The 15320-nt window shown below is 45.6% G+C and overlaps 1 protein-coding gene across 1 annotated transcript in view; it reads right to left on the bottom strand.

Annotated features, from left to right (window-relative positions):
• The window catches only part of LOC120026479 (zinc finger and BTB domain-containing protein 7C-like), a 28279-nt gene extending 22306 nt beyond the window's left edge, over nucleotides 1–5973 (bottom strand). The window contains exon 1 of the mRNA XM_038971352.1: nucleotides 5792–5973. The gene's annotated coding sequence lies outside the window, so the exon portion shown is untranslated. The remainder of the gene's footprint in view (nucleotides 1–5791) is intronic.
• Between the last annotated feature and the right edge of the window lie 9347 nt (nucleotides 5974–15320).

The following is a 15320-nucleotide window of genomic DNA, read 5'->3' as shown; positions in this document are numbered from 1 at the left end:
TGGAAAGACTGGAAAGACTGAACAGAAGTGTTGGATTTCCATATTACATACATAATGTGGATTTCCATATTACATACATAATGTTATCAAATGTCAACTTCTCTGCAATTCTATCACTAGACAGTTCCCATGCTGTAAAGGGTTATTAACTACTGGTCTATCTCAGTTTGACTTGTCTTACAGGGTTCGTTGTGCAGTCTGTTCTCACTCAGCTCAGGAGCAGGAGGCAGGAGACTGGGTCTGAGTAAGTGTTGGGCACTGGTGTACCTGTTTGCTGCCACCCGCTGAGTTCACAGCATGACAGCTCAGCCAGAGAAGTCATCACTCAGCACCAGATCGGCTGCATGTCTCTTACCCATGAGGAGGGGCTGGCAGAAAGGCACAGTCTAAAGTTAGTTAGGCAAACAGGGCTTTCTCGATCTCGATCATCCACAACATTAACTGATTTCAAGGGAGATAAGGCCTTTTTGACCAATAAGGTCATTCAAAAACTGTATGTTTCTGTTTGACTTGTAGGGGTCTGTGCTGTTTTGTGTAGACTAACCCAGAGGCCAGTCAGTTTACCATTCCCCGCCCAATCCACCCACCTGCCACAACCCCCACTCTTCACCCTATGCCTCTTGTTGTCTGAAGGACAAGGTTGCTGTGGGAAAGAAGCTGCAGGCAGACAGGGCCGAGGCAGTGGAGGTACCCCCACATTTCATCTCTGCCAGCTATTATGCCCATTGTAGATAGACCCGCTCTCATCTTCCACCAGCCAGGCAGACCTCCTTAAAAAACATGTCCAAGGACAGCACACAGACAAACATACACACAGACACACACACACTTCAACAAGGTCAATATACAGCTCACCTCCGAGCAGCCCACTATTCAGGGTGAGTTGAGGTTCAGAGCTTTTTTCTGCTGACATAATGTATCTATTTCGGCTTTGAGTTCCTCTTGTTTTGTCTGTTTCTGAACACCCTAATCTGGACGGGAGGCTTCTGCCAGAGGGGAGGCACCGGCGCGTACATACAGACTGTACATGCTCTTGAGAGACATTCTGTAAGACAGCATCTATTCACAGCCATGATAAAGCATAGCCAGCCAGAAAGAGGTGGCACTACCTTGGCTGGATTATTTCACAGGTGGTCGCAGTTGTATAAAAGCGTTTATGTACAAGTGTGTGTGTTTACACTGTGTGTGTCTGCGAACTCGCGTGCGTGTATGTGTGTGAGGACATCTCCCGGCGCTGTTGGTGATAACGTGAGGGAGGCAATGCTGAGGCATGGAGGGAGAGGAGAGGAGAGGAGAGGAGAGGAGAGGAGAGGAGAGGAGAGGAGAGGAGAGGAGAGGAGAGGAGAGGAGAGGAGAGGAGAGGAGAGGAGAGGAGAGGAGAGGAGAGGAGAGGGAGAGGGGTGGAGGGACAGGAGAGTAGGGAGAACCTCTGTCTGCCCTGGGGCTCTCTGGCACTTCCTAATTAAAAGCAGCCAGGCTGCAGGGCAAGGGAGACAGATGGCTGTCCAGCAAGGCACACACACAACTACGGAACATACACACAGAGACAGGTACACACATACAGAAAGAAAGACATAGACAGATGGACAAAAAAATATGAATACACAGCTGCACGGATTTACACACACACATACACACAGACATCCATGCATGTACAAGCATGAACACACACACGCACATAGCCCCCCCCCCCCCCCCCCCTCCCGCACACACACACACACACACACACACACACACACACACACACACACACACACACACACACTCTAAAACAAGCATTCACACACAGTATGCCTTCAGTTGCTTTTGGTCTATCAGTTACTGTACATGTTGGGCCATCTTGTGTGAGTCTACTGGATCGTCTTGTACATTACTGTATCTATCTTCAGACTGTGACCATGTCCTCTCTGAGCATGAGAATGTACAGTAATGTGCTTTCATGAACCACACAAGCTGCTGTGCGTCTGGGGTGGGTGGGTGGATCAATGCAGCCTTCCGAAGTACAGCACGCTACAGAGCAATGCTAACCCACACACTCATGTCTTCTTTAAACTGCCATCCCCTACCCGCATCACACAGGTGGGTGGACCCACTTCTTCAACCCAGATCTTTGAAAGACATTACGAAATTAATGTGGTCTAATTTTCTGTTTCTGTTCTGTCCCTGGACAAAAAGATAAATAAATAAATGTCTCTAATCTTAACATTCTACATCTGTTGTTGTCTTTGTTAATTCACTTTGAGTTAATTTTACTTGATCGTCTGAGAGTCGTGCCTGTGAAGGTATTTGTGTAATTTAGTGGAGGGAGGAAAGCTAGGAGAGGTGGAAAGTGAGCTCTGCTTAAGGGGTTGCCAGTGGTTACCAGGACTATTTTTGATGAGCTCGGTTGGCCTCACAGGAAACACCTACATATAACTAACTCTTCTCAAGGACTTACAGTATCACTATCACGTCAGATACAGAATACTTTGTGTTTCAAGACAATAAAGGAGACATTCAAGAAGATCTTTAGATGTCATATATATTTGGAGTTTGAAATTCTACTGCAGCTAAAATTATTATAAGTAGTTTACTGTAAATGTCAATACCAATCTAAAGCCAATACCATTATTTTACCATACTATAAAGACAGTCTTGGTTCACAGTTGTCTATTACCAAGTACAATCTTAGATGCCTTTATCATTGGGGAAAAGACAGGGTTAGTTGAGGACAATCTCAAGTGATTGATTAAGAGAGAGAGAGAGAGAGAGAGAGAGAGAGAGAGAGAGAGAGAGAGAGAGAGAGAGAGAGAGAGAGAGAGAGAGAGAGAGGGGGGGGGGGAAAGGAAATAGAAAGAAAGAAGGAGAGAGAGGGAAAGGAAAGAGAAAGAAAGAAAGAAGGAGTGAGAGAGGGAAATGAAAGAGAAAGAAAGAAGGAGAGAGAGGGGGAAGGGAAAGAGAAAGAAAGAAGGAGAGACCTCTGGGTGTGTGAGTGCATGCCTGACGGTTTAAGAAAGGCGTTTGTTCGTGAGTAACACAAAGTACACAAATCCCCCAAACTTGCTTTTTTGGCACGGATCAGGCCTCCCACCCACGATACCCTCTTACAAGCCTCCTCCCACCCTCTATTCAGCTGCTCTGCGATGGCTGTTTACTCACTCACTCACACACACACACACACACACACACACACACACACACACACACACACACACACACACACACACACACACACACACACACACACACACACACACACACACACACACACACACACACACACACACAACCTGTGTCCACGCTATGGTGGAGGAGGAGGATCGTACTCACACATACGCTCACGATCACACACTCACACAGTGCAGAGATGGGACAGTGGTAGGCCTACGGGAGCCCGTCTCTCTTCCCATACTGCATTACTCTTATTCTACCATGCAGCTATTATGTGCCATTTACAGTACAGGTCTTGACACAAACTGTTTCAGCCACTTGTCCTTTAGACAAGTAGGACAGATTGTTTACTTGTCCGAAAGCTAGTCACTTGTCCAAAAATTAAAAAAAAAAAAAAAAAAAAGGGTAAGGTGACTGAATATTGTGTTGTAAGATGCAAGGACAACTTCACAAAATAACCTTCATTATTATCACTGGTATTGACTATGGAAGGCTGCTGCTCTCTGATCCCATGTATTGTATCTCCTGCCATTATTTCCTTGAGCAAGGCACTCAACCCCCTATAAAGTAAAATACTGCACTGATAGGCTACTGTATAAAACCGGTGTGGTCTGTCAAACCTTAATCTGGAGAGCTACCGGGTGTGCACGCTTGTTGTACAACTCTGCTCCAACACAGCAGTCAGCTTTTCAAGGTCCTGTTGTGCAGCTGATTTTTTTTTTACAATGTGGTGTGTTCGAGCTGGTCTGGAGCAAAAGCCTGCACATCACATAGCTCTCCTGGAATCTCCTGGACGAGGGTTGGTTTGCTTTGCAACATTATAATTACAACCAAATACTTGTTATGGTCTTTATGAAATAATTCCCTCATTCAATGAACTAGGGAACAAATGGCTGAGGTGGACGAGGTAGCTAACTAAGATGTTTATCTATTTGTAAGGTTACGACAGCATAAGTGTTCCTTGTAAATTAGGCTACTTTAAGAATGTTTTTTAACTTTGTAACTATTGAATAGATGAGTATCCTAGCCAATTTTGAGTGCTTGAGAGACGGTTTTACAACTGGAGTGTGCAGCATTGGTTTCATCAACTGCGCACCCGTATCAACTGAGTGTCGGCCATTTGCGGTTATACATGAGTACATTACTTTTCCAGGATTTTCATTGCCGACCAAACATTTTATATAACTGGGCAAACAACGCCCTAGCAATTATTATCAACAAATGTGTAAATGCGGCTTGCTTTGATCCAATAACGCATCTTGCGACTGACTGCATGATTGAAAGATCGCTTGTGCCTGTCAATGCAGGCCTACAATAATTATACTCCGATGTGCTGTGCAGAGATTGGGAGGACACTTTGATCTGATTCTGATCGGAGTAGCCTAATTGTGTGATATTGTGATTTTAGCCTGATAGTTTTTTTTACTTGCCCCGGGCAAGAGGACAAGGATTAATGTCGAGTCCTGCAGTAACACTAACCGACTGAACATGAAGAGACTTGACATGATAGTAAAAATATTGTGATTTTGAGTCACAGCACCAGGGGAGAACGAGAGAAAGAGGCAGTGCTGTTACCATGTGTGATGTTGGCACCACACTCACTCTAGAGTCTAGATACTGAATGCCTGGGCATTGTGTTGCACTGCCTGTTGCATTCCCACACACCACACTAGAGCTGTGCAAATAGAGGGGAGGGAGGCTATTCCCAAAATGTTTGTGAACAAGTACCCGGTATGCCGTAACAAAAGACTACACGCAAGCACCCACCCACCCACTCACTGCTTTTGGGAGAGTGTGATGGTCCACTTTTGATTCACACCTTATATAACCATGTATAGATATCTCTGGCCTTGACAATTGTGAGCAGGTTGGATTCTAGCTGTTTCTGGGCAATGAGAGATTTATTTGATATAAAATCTGTTCATTTGATGTCATGGACATATAACTCCAACTGTATAGAATGTTTCCCTGAAATAACATTTTGAATAAATAATTCCAAATTGGTATCCTGTCATTGTCTTAATGCAGTGTGTCACCTATTTTTTTAAATCATTCAAGTATTACATTGCTGATGCTCTTGAGGAAGTGTAACGACAATAAGAAAATGTCATGCCAGGTTATCATGTTACACAAAAAGACATTCATGTGCATGATTTAATTGTGTAATTATTAAGTCATTGCGTACTTCTGTCAATAAATAACACACACAATGCCAGATTTAGTGCATTGCAATCTATTCATAAAGTCCTCATCATTTGAATGGCTTCCTAAATACAGTGAGACTTTTTTTTTAGCAAAGTTGTCCAAGTCTCTCCTAGCCTCTCCTTTACTAGAAAGTCACACTTTGGAAACATTTGAAAGCATGTTGAACTGATTGAAATGCACTCACTCTGTCCGTGTGTAGGAAAGGAGTAGTGACTTGATACTGAGGCAAAGCACATAGTAGATGAGTCGGTATGCACTGCAGACCCTATAATGTACAGTATGTAACTAACCCTGAGGGTATACCATGCATGATACATGAATATTGAATAGCACTACAATCTCTCCACTAGAAATATTTACTAATGAGTCTGTGAGAACTAATTTAAAAAAACATGAGACTGAAATGAGAAAAAAAAACAGAAAGAGAGTTACTGACCTTTTAACACAGACAGGTGTTTTTGTATTTCAGTTTCTTCTTCTCACTCTACTCTCGGTCCCTGTCTGTCAGGAAGCAGAGTCCTGTCCTCTGTGGCAGGCATGCACAAGTGAGAGAGAGATATATAGAGAGAGAGAGTGAGTAAGAGAAGACAGAAGAGCTCAAATTTGCACTGAAGGTGTGTCACCTTCGGCAGGGAGAGGAAAATTAACCTTACCACCAAACTGTTACATAAAAAGACAAAACAAAAGTGCATACCCACCCAACAACCAACACCCCTCCCTCCCTCTAAACCAAAAGTATTTGGCAGCGTTCCCCACATGTCCACCTGTGCTGTGCTGAGCGGAGTGACACACTCACAGGCAAAGCTTGGTAACTAACCTGGTCCTTGGCTAGGGCTCACACATTACCTGCATGGGGCTGGGACTATAACTGGTTTTTGGTTTGGGATTTGGGCTATGGAACTGGGACTGTGACTTGGGCTTATACAGTATCATCTTGGACTGGGTCTAGAACTGGGACTGAGCTTGGGTTTGGGGTTATTAAGGCTGTTGGAATTGATGCCGGGGCTGGGGCATTAACCTCTTAACAGAGATGGCAAGGCCTCAAGACAATACCTTTGCCACCAGGTATTAAGCTATATAATTACAAAAGTAAAGAACAGAGAATGGGATAAGTGGGCTACCTACCTCAGTGTGTTGGGTCAGGGTGTGTGCTGTGGTGTGGTGGGCTATCTGAGAGTGTGTGTGTGTTGGGTGTGGGTTGGTGTGTGTCGGTCGGTGCCTGGTAGCAGGAAAGAACACACACGTCATTGTGAAGGCTCTATAGAAACGTAATGAGAACATAATAATGTGTGATCAGTGATGTCAAGGCCAACTATAGACCTATTGTATACATACAGGTAACTGCCAAAATAAAGGAAACACTTGAGTAAATGAGGGATAGAAAGTATATTGAAAGCAGGTGATTCCACACAGGTGTAGTTCCTGAGTTAATTAAGGGTCTCAAAAGTGCATAGGGGGTTTAAAGGGTGTGTGTGTGTGTGTGTGTGTGTGTGTGTGTGTGTGTGTTTCAGTCAGCAGATCTCAACCGAATTAATCACTCATGGAGATAGTAATATTAATTTTTATATATATATTTTTTACCCTTTTTTCTGATATCCAATTGGTTACAGTCGTGTCCTATCGCTGCAACTCCTGTACAGACTCAGGAGAGGTAAAGGTCCTCCGAAACACAACCCCGCCACGCCTCACTGCTTCTTGACACACTGCCGGAAGCCAGACGCACCAATGTGTCGGAGGAAACACAATACAGCTGGCGATCGAAGTGCATGCACCCGGACGCCACAAGGAGTCGCTAGAGCGTGATTGGACAAGGACATCCCAGCCCGCCAAACCCTCCCCTAACCAGGACGACGCTGGGCCAATTGTACACCGCCTCATGGGTCTCCCAGTTGCGACACAGCACGGGATCGAACCCGGATCTGTAGTACCGCCTCTAGCACTGCGATGCAGTGCCTTTACCTGCTGCACCACTCGGGAGGCCACTCATGAGAGATTCTGGAGCAGCACCTGAAACATAGCCATCAACAAAACACCAAATGATGGAATTTCTCGTGGAAGTCTGGTGTCGCTTCCCTCAATAGAGTTCCAGACACTTGTAGAATCTATGCTCAGGTCTATTGAAGCTGTTCTGGCGATTCGTGGTGACCAACGCCCTATTAAAAGGTCCAATGCAGCCGTTTTTATCTGAATATCAAATCATTTCTGGGTATCAATTAAGGCCTTACTGCGATTGTTTTTATTTAAAATTGTAAAAAAGATACAAGCTTCTTAGCAAAGAGAAATTTCTCAAGCAAGAATTTGTCTGAGACTGGTCTTAGTGGGGAGGAGAACACTGAAAACGAACTTATTGGCGGAGTCGTTTGGCCTCGACTGGGAGTCGCATAGGGCGGTGCACAATTGGCCCAGAATCATCCGGGTTAGGAGAGGTTATGGCCAGGGGGGCTTTACTTGGCTCATTCCGCTCTAGCGACTCCTTGTGGCGGGCTGGGTGCCTGCAGGCTGACTTCAGTCCTGAGTTGACCGGTGTTTCCTCCGACACATTGGTGCAGCTGGCTTCCGGGTTAAGCCGGCAGGTGATAAGTTTGGCGGGTCATGTTTCAGAGGTCGCATAAGTTGACCGTTGCCTCTCCCATGTTCCAGCGATGAGACAAGATTGTAATTGGATATTACGAAATTGGGGAGTTAAAGGGCATTATCAGTATTTTCACAATTTCACAGTATTAGTCCAACCTTATTGTGTGGAAATACTGTATACTGTTTATAAAACACAAGAAAATCACGTTTTTGACTGCACTGCACTGACGTGTTATGTTGGTGTTACCTTTATTTTGGCAGTTATTCCTTGGGTCAACTGAGGACGGCCTTAGACTTTATGGAATGATATGAAGTGATGTGGTTTAAGATCTCCCAAAATTGCATTTCATTTTACAAGTAAATAAATAATACAATAGTACGTGACAAATCTTTGCTTCATTTTTTTCATTTTGTAAATTTGCCCAGGAATGTGTCTTTTGATTAATTTGTAAAATGACATCTGTAACCACGTTTCCATCCACAGTTTTTATGCGAGCAAAGTCATACTGTATACAAAAAAAATCAGCTGTGATGGAAACAGGAAGTTCCGGTACAATTCTATAATTGCCAACAGATCATTTGTTTGTTGGACATGGTGGGATCTTTTTGTATATGTAAAATGTATTACGCGAGAAATGGTGGTGGAAACGCCTTTATGCGCAAATATCGATTTAATAACCATCATATCAAAGTAAACTTGGAGATACGCGATTATATGGTGTGTGGTCCTCCCACTACGAGTCAGGAAACCATGCAGTTTATTAGGCTACAGATAAAATAAATGATGAGGAACTGCACAGGGTGGTGAAAGTGCACGGTGATGAGCTTGATGCTCCTTCCAATAAATATCAAGGGCCTTATTCTGGTGACATGATGATTGGTGCTTAACTTCCGAATGACAAACATAAATAATCTTGCTCTTATCCATAATAATCTCATCATGTAGACTAGCGTACCCGCACAACAAGCTGTTGGCTAGAGCGTACGTGCCAAGACCAGAGAAGGCACATTTACTATTTAACACAGAGTCGGTAGAGTTGAAAATGTGTGTGCACTACATTTTGTGTGCACTATGTCAAGTCCGTTTGGTGGAAACCCACCACTGGTGGAAATATTTGCATGTTTTCTTTATGCAGAGTTTTGAATATTCACGTGAAAATCTGTTGCCAATTGGAAGGAAACCTATCTTATGTCTCACAGTATTATCCTCGCAAAGCACAGAGGCGTATAAGGGAGAGGCCCTATTAGGTTGGGCACTGAAATTGAATGGCCCCAAAACCAGATGTTTGGTTTTCATTGCTTACCTTAGAAAATGCAAAAACTTAAGAAAGATAGATAGAAAGATAGATAAGATAGTACGTAAGAGCAGTTTCTCAACAATATCAAGATTTAATGATTTTCTTACGAACTTCTCAAATTTCTTACAAATCTACTTATCTAGCAATCAATGGCGATCATGCTAGCATATTTCTTTCTGAGATGACTGTTATAAAACATGTTCTTGTGTCACGCCCTGACCTTAGAGAGCTTTTCATGTCTCTATTTTGGTTTGGTCAGGGTGTGATTTGGGTGGGCATTCTATGTTCATTTTTCTATGTTTTGGTATTTCTTTGTTTTGGCCAGGTATGGTTCTCAATCAGGGACAGCTGTCTATCGTTGTCTCTGATTGGGAACCATACTTAGGGAGCATTTTCCCACCTGTGTTTTGTGGGTAGTTATTTTGTGTTTCTGCACCTGACAGAACTGTTCGTTGTCGTTTTGCTCTTTGTTACTTTGTTCAAGTGTTTTTTGAGAATAAATCATGAACACTTACCATGCTGCGCTTTGGTCCACTTCTTCATGCAACGATGACCGTTACATCTTGGGTTTAAAATAATCAATACTGAAACTTTCAGATGAAGTTTAAGACAAGGGTTTAGCTATCTTGGAATTAAGAACATTTTCAATAACTTTATTTTCAAGAATCTCATTTCTTCTTAAATGTTTGCTGAAGCAAAAACATAAGAAATAGCGCAAGAACATTTCCAATAACCTTTTTGAGGAATAGCAACTTTGGTTAACTTTCTTCTAAAGTCTATAGTTAAGGAAAAAATGGCAGTTAAGAAGACATTTCTTCTTAAGAAGGTTTTGTGATATGCTGTGCATTATAATCTATTTATTATCCTAATTGCTGCTTGTTGTAACTTCTACGAATACATTTCCAAAATTCAGTAATTTAAGTGTGAAACATCATTGAAAATGTAATGAGTCCCTCTCATCACAGTCATTTAAAACAACGCAATTACCGGTGGTCCTACTCCACTACACAGATTAACCTAAAACCCCTAAGCAGGGTCTCAAACTCCTGTCTAATCTCTGTTGGCTTTTCAATTACCGATCACAACCAAAAGACAATAACTGCACAGAGAATAGACTATTAAAATGCTCTCTTTCTCAGTTAGCCCAGTCTTTGAGGGGTAGGGAGTGCATAGGGGTAAGGTGGGTGTAGGGTATAAGGTAAGGGTAGGTAGGTGGGTGAGGGGTAGGGTGATGGTAGGGTATAAAATAAGGGTGGGTGAGGGTAAGGATGTTGTCTTATTCAGACACACCCTAGGCAAACACCCTGCTCCCGGCTTCTCTCCCATATCTGCCAACTGTCCGGTCCCACCTTGCCCCTGGCCTCACCTGGCATCATCTGACTCCTGCACTCACCTGAGACTGACAGCATAGTGTATTTAAACAACCTGCCCTTAAGGATGGCATTACCTGTGAAGCGCTGTGTCTACATTCTTATCGTAGTCAGACAACCTGCCACCACTGGGGCAACTTTAATTCACATAATTAAACTATGTGGTTGATAGTTACAGTATGACAAGTGTCATGTCAAGGAAGAGAGAATTACAGTATGGGTGTGTACATACAGTTCAGGTCAGGTTCACTATTCCATGTGGGTGCTATAGGCTTAGTAATTCTGGAGATCACACAATGTACACTTGTAAAAAGCCAGACTCTTCTGGAAGTGTTTTTAGAATGTGGGCTAATTAGGCTTTGTTTTATTCAAAAATGTATGGAGTTGTCTGTCTATTTTTTTCTGAAAAACATATCTTTCCTAAGTTGGCTATGTCATTCCGAAGTTGGCTATGAGTTTCACAGAGGTGTCTCTATCCTGTGGCACTAGTTATAGAGTCAAGAGGATAAAGCCCACATCCTCTTCCTTAACCAATACACATGTCAAGTGGAACACACCCAACTCCCTCTCCTTGAGAGTTCCGTGACTAGATGCCCTAACGCTATCCAGGGTTTGTTGCTATTGGAGTAGGGGTGAAAGCAGTACAATTCACATCTATGCCAAGCAACAATATGTACTGGTATGTGCCATAGACATTGTCCCATAGTCTCCATAGAACCGGCAAAACAGGCCCTTATCCACCACCACGAGCAAAGTCTGGCTAGGAAACCAATGTCACACCTATAAAAAATGAGAGGTGGAGAGAGAGAGAGAGAGAAAGAGAGAGAGAGAAAGAGAGAGAGAGAGAGAGAGAGAGAGAGCAAAAGGGGGGGAGTAGCGATAGGGGGGGTAGAGAGAGGGAGGGGTAGGATAGAGACGAAACAGTTCTCATTGAGGCAATGCCAAGGCTACACCCCTGGCGTGGTCGGACTGGTTCACACCAGCAGCTCTCTCTCCCTCCCTCCCTCTCCCAGCCAGGCCCAAAATCAATGGCATGACAAGACAGGGAGAGGAATGTGATCTCACCACACACACTCTCTCCCCAAGTTATTACCTCACCCCCCTGCATCCACACCCTCACCTGTCTCACCCCCCACTCATCCATCCACCAGCCCTGGCACTCTCTCTCTCTCTCTTCCTTGTTCTCCCCCTCCCTCCGTTCCTCCACTCCTCTTCTCTAATGATATTCCTGCCAGGCCCGGAATGTTTTTCTTAGCCTCTCCTACACACTTTCACAGAGCTCCTCTCTCAACATACATCCTACCCACCCTGTAGCTGGAGGAGGGGTTGGTTGGGCAGCTGCAGGAGGGAGGGAGAGAACAGAGGGAGGCAGGATAAGGATGGGAGGGAGGGAGGGAGCACTTGTATCAACTTAACCCTGTCATTGCATAGGGTTGAGAGAATATATATATACCAGGCTGGAGTTATTTGAATGTATGGGACATGAGTTAATGTACAGTATTTAGATATACAATGTGACAAACATGCTATTTTCATAAGTATGCCCTATTACTGAACCACAAGCAATGGGGACCAGGGAGCATGCCCCTCCCATAATCTTGTGATTGACAGACCAAGATAACTCCCCTCTCCAGACAAGGGCAGTATACTGTCTGTGTCTTATGAATAAGGTCAACTTGTCACGTTCTTTCAAGATCGAACCCAGAAGCAGACCAGGACAAGGAGCGTAGGAAGAAGGTGAGTATTTATTTACAATTAAATGTGAAAGGGTAGATATATCCAGATGGCGTAGCGGGCAGCGGTGGTGAATTGATGAGAGGAAATAGGTGAATCCAATGGAGTAGCGGAATCCTCCGTCAACCAGGCGGGAATGGGGTGAATGATCCGGGTGAGTAACTGAAGGCAAAACAAACGGAGGTAAGTTCAAGGCAAGCAATACGTAAACAAAAACAACAAAACAAATACTATCCAACTTGAGTCTGGTACTATGGCACAACATACTGTTCATGGCTAACGATCCGGCAGGGAATGGAAGTCAGGTCAGAGCTTTTGAAGGGGAGAGATGATGATCAGGACAGGTGTGCAGAATACTGATGGGACACAGGTGCGGGTGAACATCAATCTCCCAACAAGCTAATTCGCCCGGCAACCAGACAGGGTGCGTTCCAGGACACCTGAAACACACTCCAGGACAGACACACAGGCAAACCCAGACTCAGGAAGTGGGATTCGTGACAGTACCCCCCCTCCGACGAACGCCACCGGGCGGACTACCTGGAGCGCCAGGGTGGAGGCGGTAGAAGTCACGAAGCAGGTCGTCATCCAGGATCTGACGCCGAGGAATCCAACTCCTCTCCTCTGGACCATATCCTTCCCAATCCACTAAATACTGGTACCCTCGACCCCGCCGTCTGGAGTCCATGATGCGGCGCACCGTGTAGACAGGACCACCTCCGATCATCCGAGGAGGAGGAGGACGAGGAGGAGGGGGCAACAGAGGACTGAGATGAACCGGCTTGAGGCAGGAGACATGAAAGGTGGGATGTACTCTAAGAGTTGCAGGCAACTTGAGTCGAACCACAACAGGATTAATGATTCTCTCCACTACAAACGGACCAATGAACTTCGGTGACAACTTTCTCGACTCAGTCCGTAGAGGAAGATCCCGTGTAGCCAACCAAACCTTATCTCCGACCGTATAAGCTGGGGCAGGAATACGGCGACGATTCGCCTGGATCTGATACCGGTCAGACACTCTAAGGAGAGCCTTCCTGGCCCGATGCCAGGTCCGGTGGCAACGACGAATGTGGGTCTGGACAGAGGGAACCGAGAGATCCCTTTCCTGAGAAGGAAACAAAGGAGGTTGGTAACCGTACAGGCATTGGAAGGGGGACATCCCAGTGGCAGATGACGGAAGGGTATTATGGGCATACTCGACCCAGGGTAATTGAGATGACCAAGAGGTAGGATCAGAAGAGACAAGACAACGCAGCGTGGACTCCATCTTCTGGTTGGCTCTCTCCGCCTGACCATTAGATTGAGGATGAAATCCAGAAGTGAGACTGACTGTAGCTCCAATGGCCAAACAGAAAGATCTCCAAACAGCAGAGGTAAACTGAGGACCACGGTCAGAAACAATGTCACTGGGCAATCCGTGGACCCTGAAAACCTCCCTAACCAGGATCTCAGACGTCTCCGTAGCCGATGGAAGCTTGGAGAGAGGAACAAAATGAGCAAACTTGCTGAATCTGTCCACAATGGTCAGAATGACCGTGTTCCCAACAGAAGGGGGCAATCCCGTGACAAAATCCAGGGCCAGATGCGACCAAGGTCGCCGAGGAATAGGTAGAGGGTGAAGAAGCCCAGAGCTGGGCCGATTGGTACTCTTGTTCTGAGCACAAACAGGACATGCGGCAACAAACCTCCGGGTATCTTCTCCCATGGCAGGCCACCAAAATCGTCTGCGCAGTAGCGCCATAGTCCGAGCAACGCCAGGGTGACAAGCTATCTTGCTGGCGTGGGACCACTGAAGAACAGCAGAACGGACCGACTCAGGCACGAACAACCGACCGGGTGGACCGTTACCAGGGCCGGGCTGCGTCCGAAGGGCCGCCATCACATCCTCCTCAATCCTCCATGTAACGGCTCCCACGACAAGATTCTGGGGAAGAATCGTCTCAGTCTTGGCCCCACTCTCCTCCGTCTTGGAGAACATCCGGGACAAGGCGTCCGCCTTGCCGTTCTTCGACCCAGGTCGGAACGTCAGGGGAAAATTGAAGCGTCCAAAAAACAAAGCCCACCTGGCCTGACGGGAGTTGAGACGTTTAGCCGATTGCATGTAAGCCAGATTCTTGTGGTCAGTCCAGACCACAAACGGTTGCTCCGCTCCCTCCAACCAGTGACGCCACTCATCCAAGGCAAGCTTCACAGCGAGAAGCTCCCGGTTACCCACATCGTAGTTTCTTTCAGCTGGAGAAAGACGACAAGAGTAGAAAGCGCAGGGATGGAGTTTACCGTCAGTGGAGCTACGCTGGGACAGGATGGCGCCCACCCCCACATCAGACGCGTCCACTTCAACAACAAACTGACGGGAAGTGTCAGGTTGAGAGAGAATCGGGGCGTTGGTGAATCGACTCTTCAAATCCAGAAATGCTCGGTCTGCCTCAGGAGTCCAACAGAACCTTCTGGTGCAAGACGTCAGAGCAGTTAATGGGGCGGCCACCCGGCTGTAATCACGGATAAACCTCCGATAGAAGTTCGCAAACCCCAGGAATCTCTGGAGCTGCAATCTCGTACCGGGCTGGACCCAATCCCGAACCGCCCGAACCTTCTCTTGGTCCATCTTGATCTCTCCCCTGGAGATGATGTACCCGAGAAAGGATGTAGTGTGGGCGTGAAAATCACACTTCTCTGCCTTCACAAACAGACGGTTCTCCAATAACCGCTGCAGGACCTGCTTAACATGCTGGATGTGGCTGGAAAGCTCCTTGGAGAAAATCAGGATGTCAATCAGGTAAACGAACACAAACAGACCGATCATATCCCTCAGCACGTCATTCACCAAACATTGGAACACTGCTGGAGCGTTGGAAAGTCCAAACGGCATCACCAGGTACTCGAAATGTCCCATAGGTGTATTGAATCCAGTCAACCACTCGTCCCCCTCCTTGATCCGAACCAGATGATACGCATAGCGTAGATCAAGCTTCGTAAACACAGTAGC

This window comes from Salvelinus namaycush, chromosome 31 (genome assembly GCF_016432855.1).
Source record: "Salvelinus namaycush isolate Seneca chromosome 31, SaNama_1.0, whole genome shotgun sequence".
Classification (NCBI taxonomy): Eukaryota; Metazoa; Chordata; class Actinopteri; order Salmoniformes; family Salmonidae; genus Salvelinus; species Salvelinus namaycush.
This window is presented reverse-complemented; position numbering and strand designations above follow the sequence as displayed.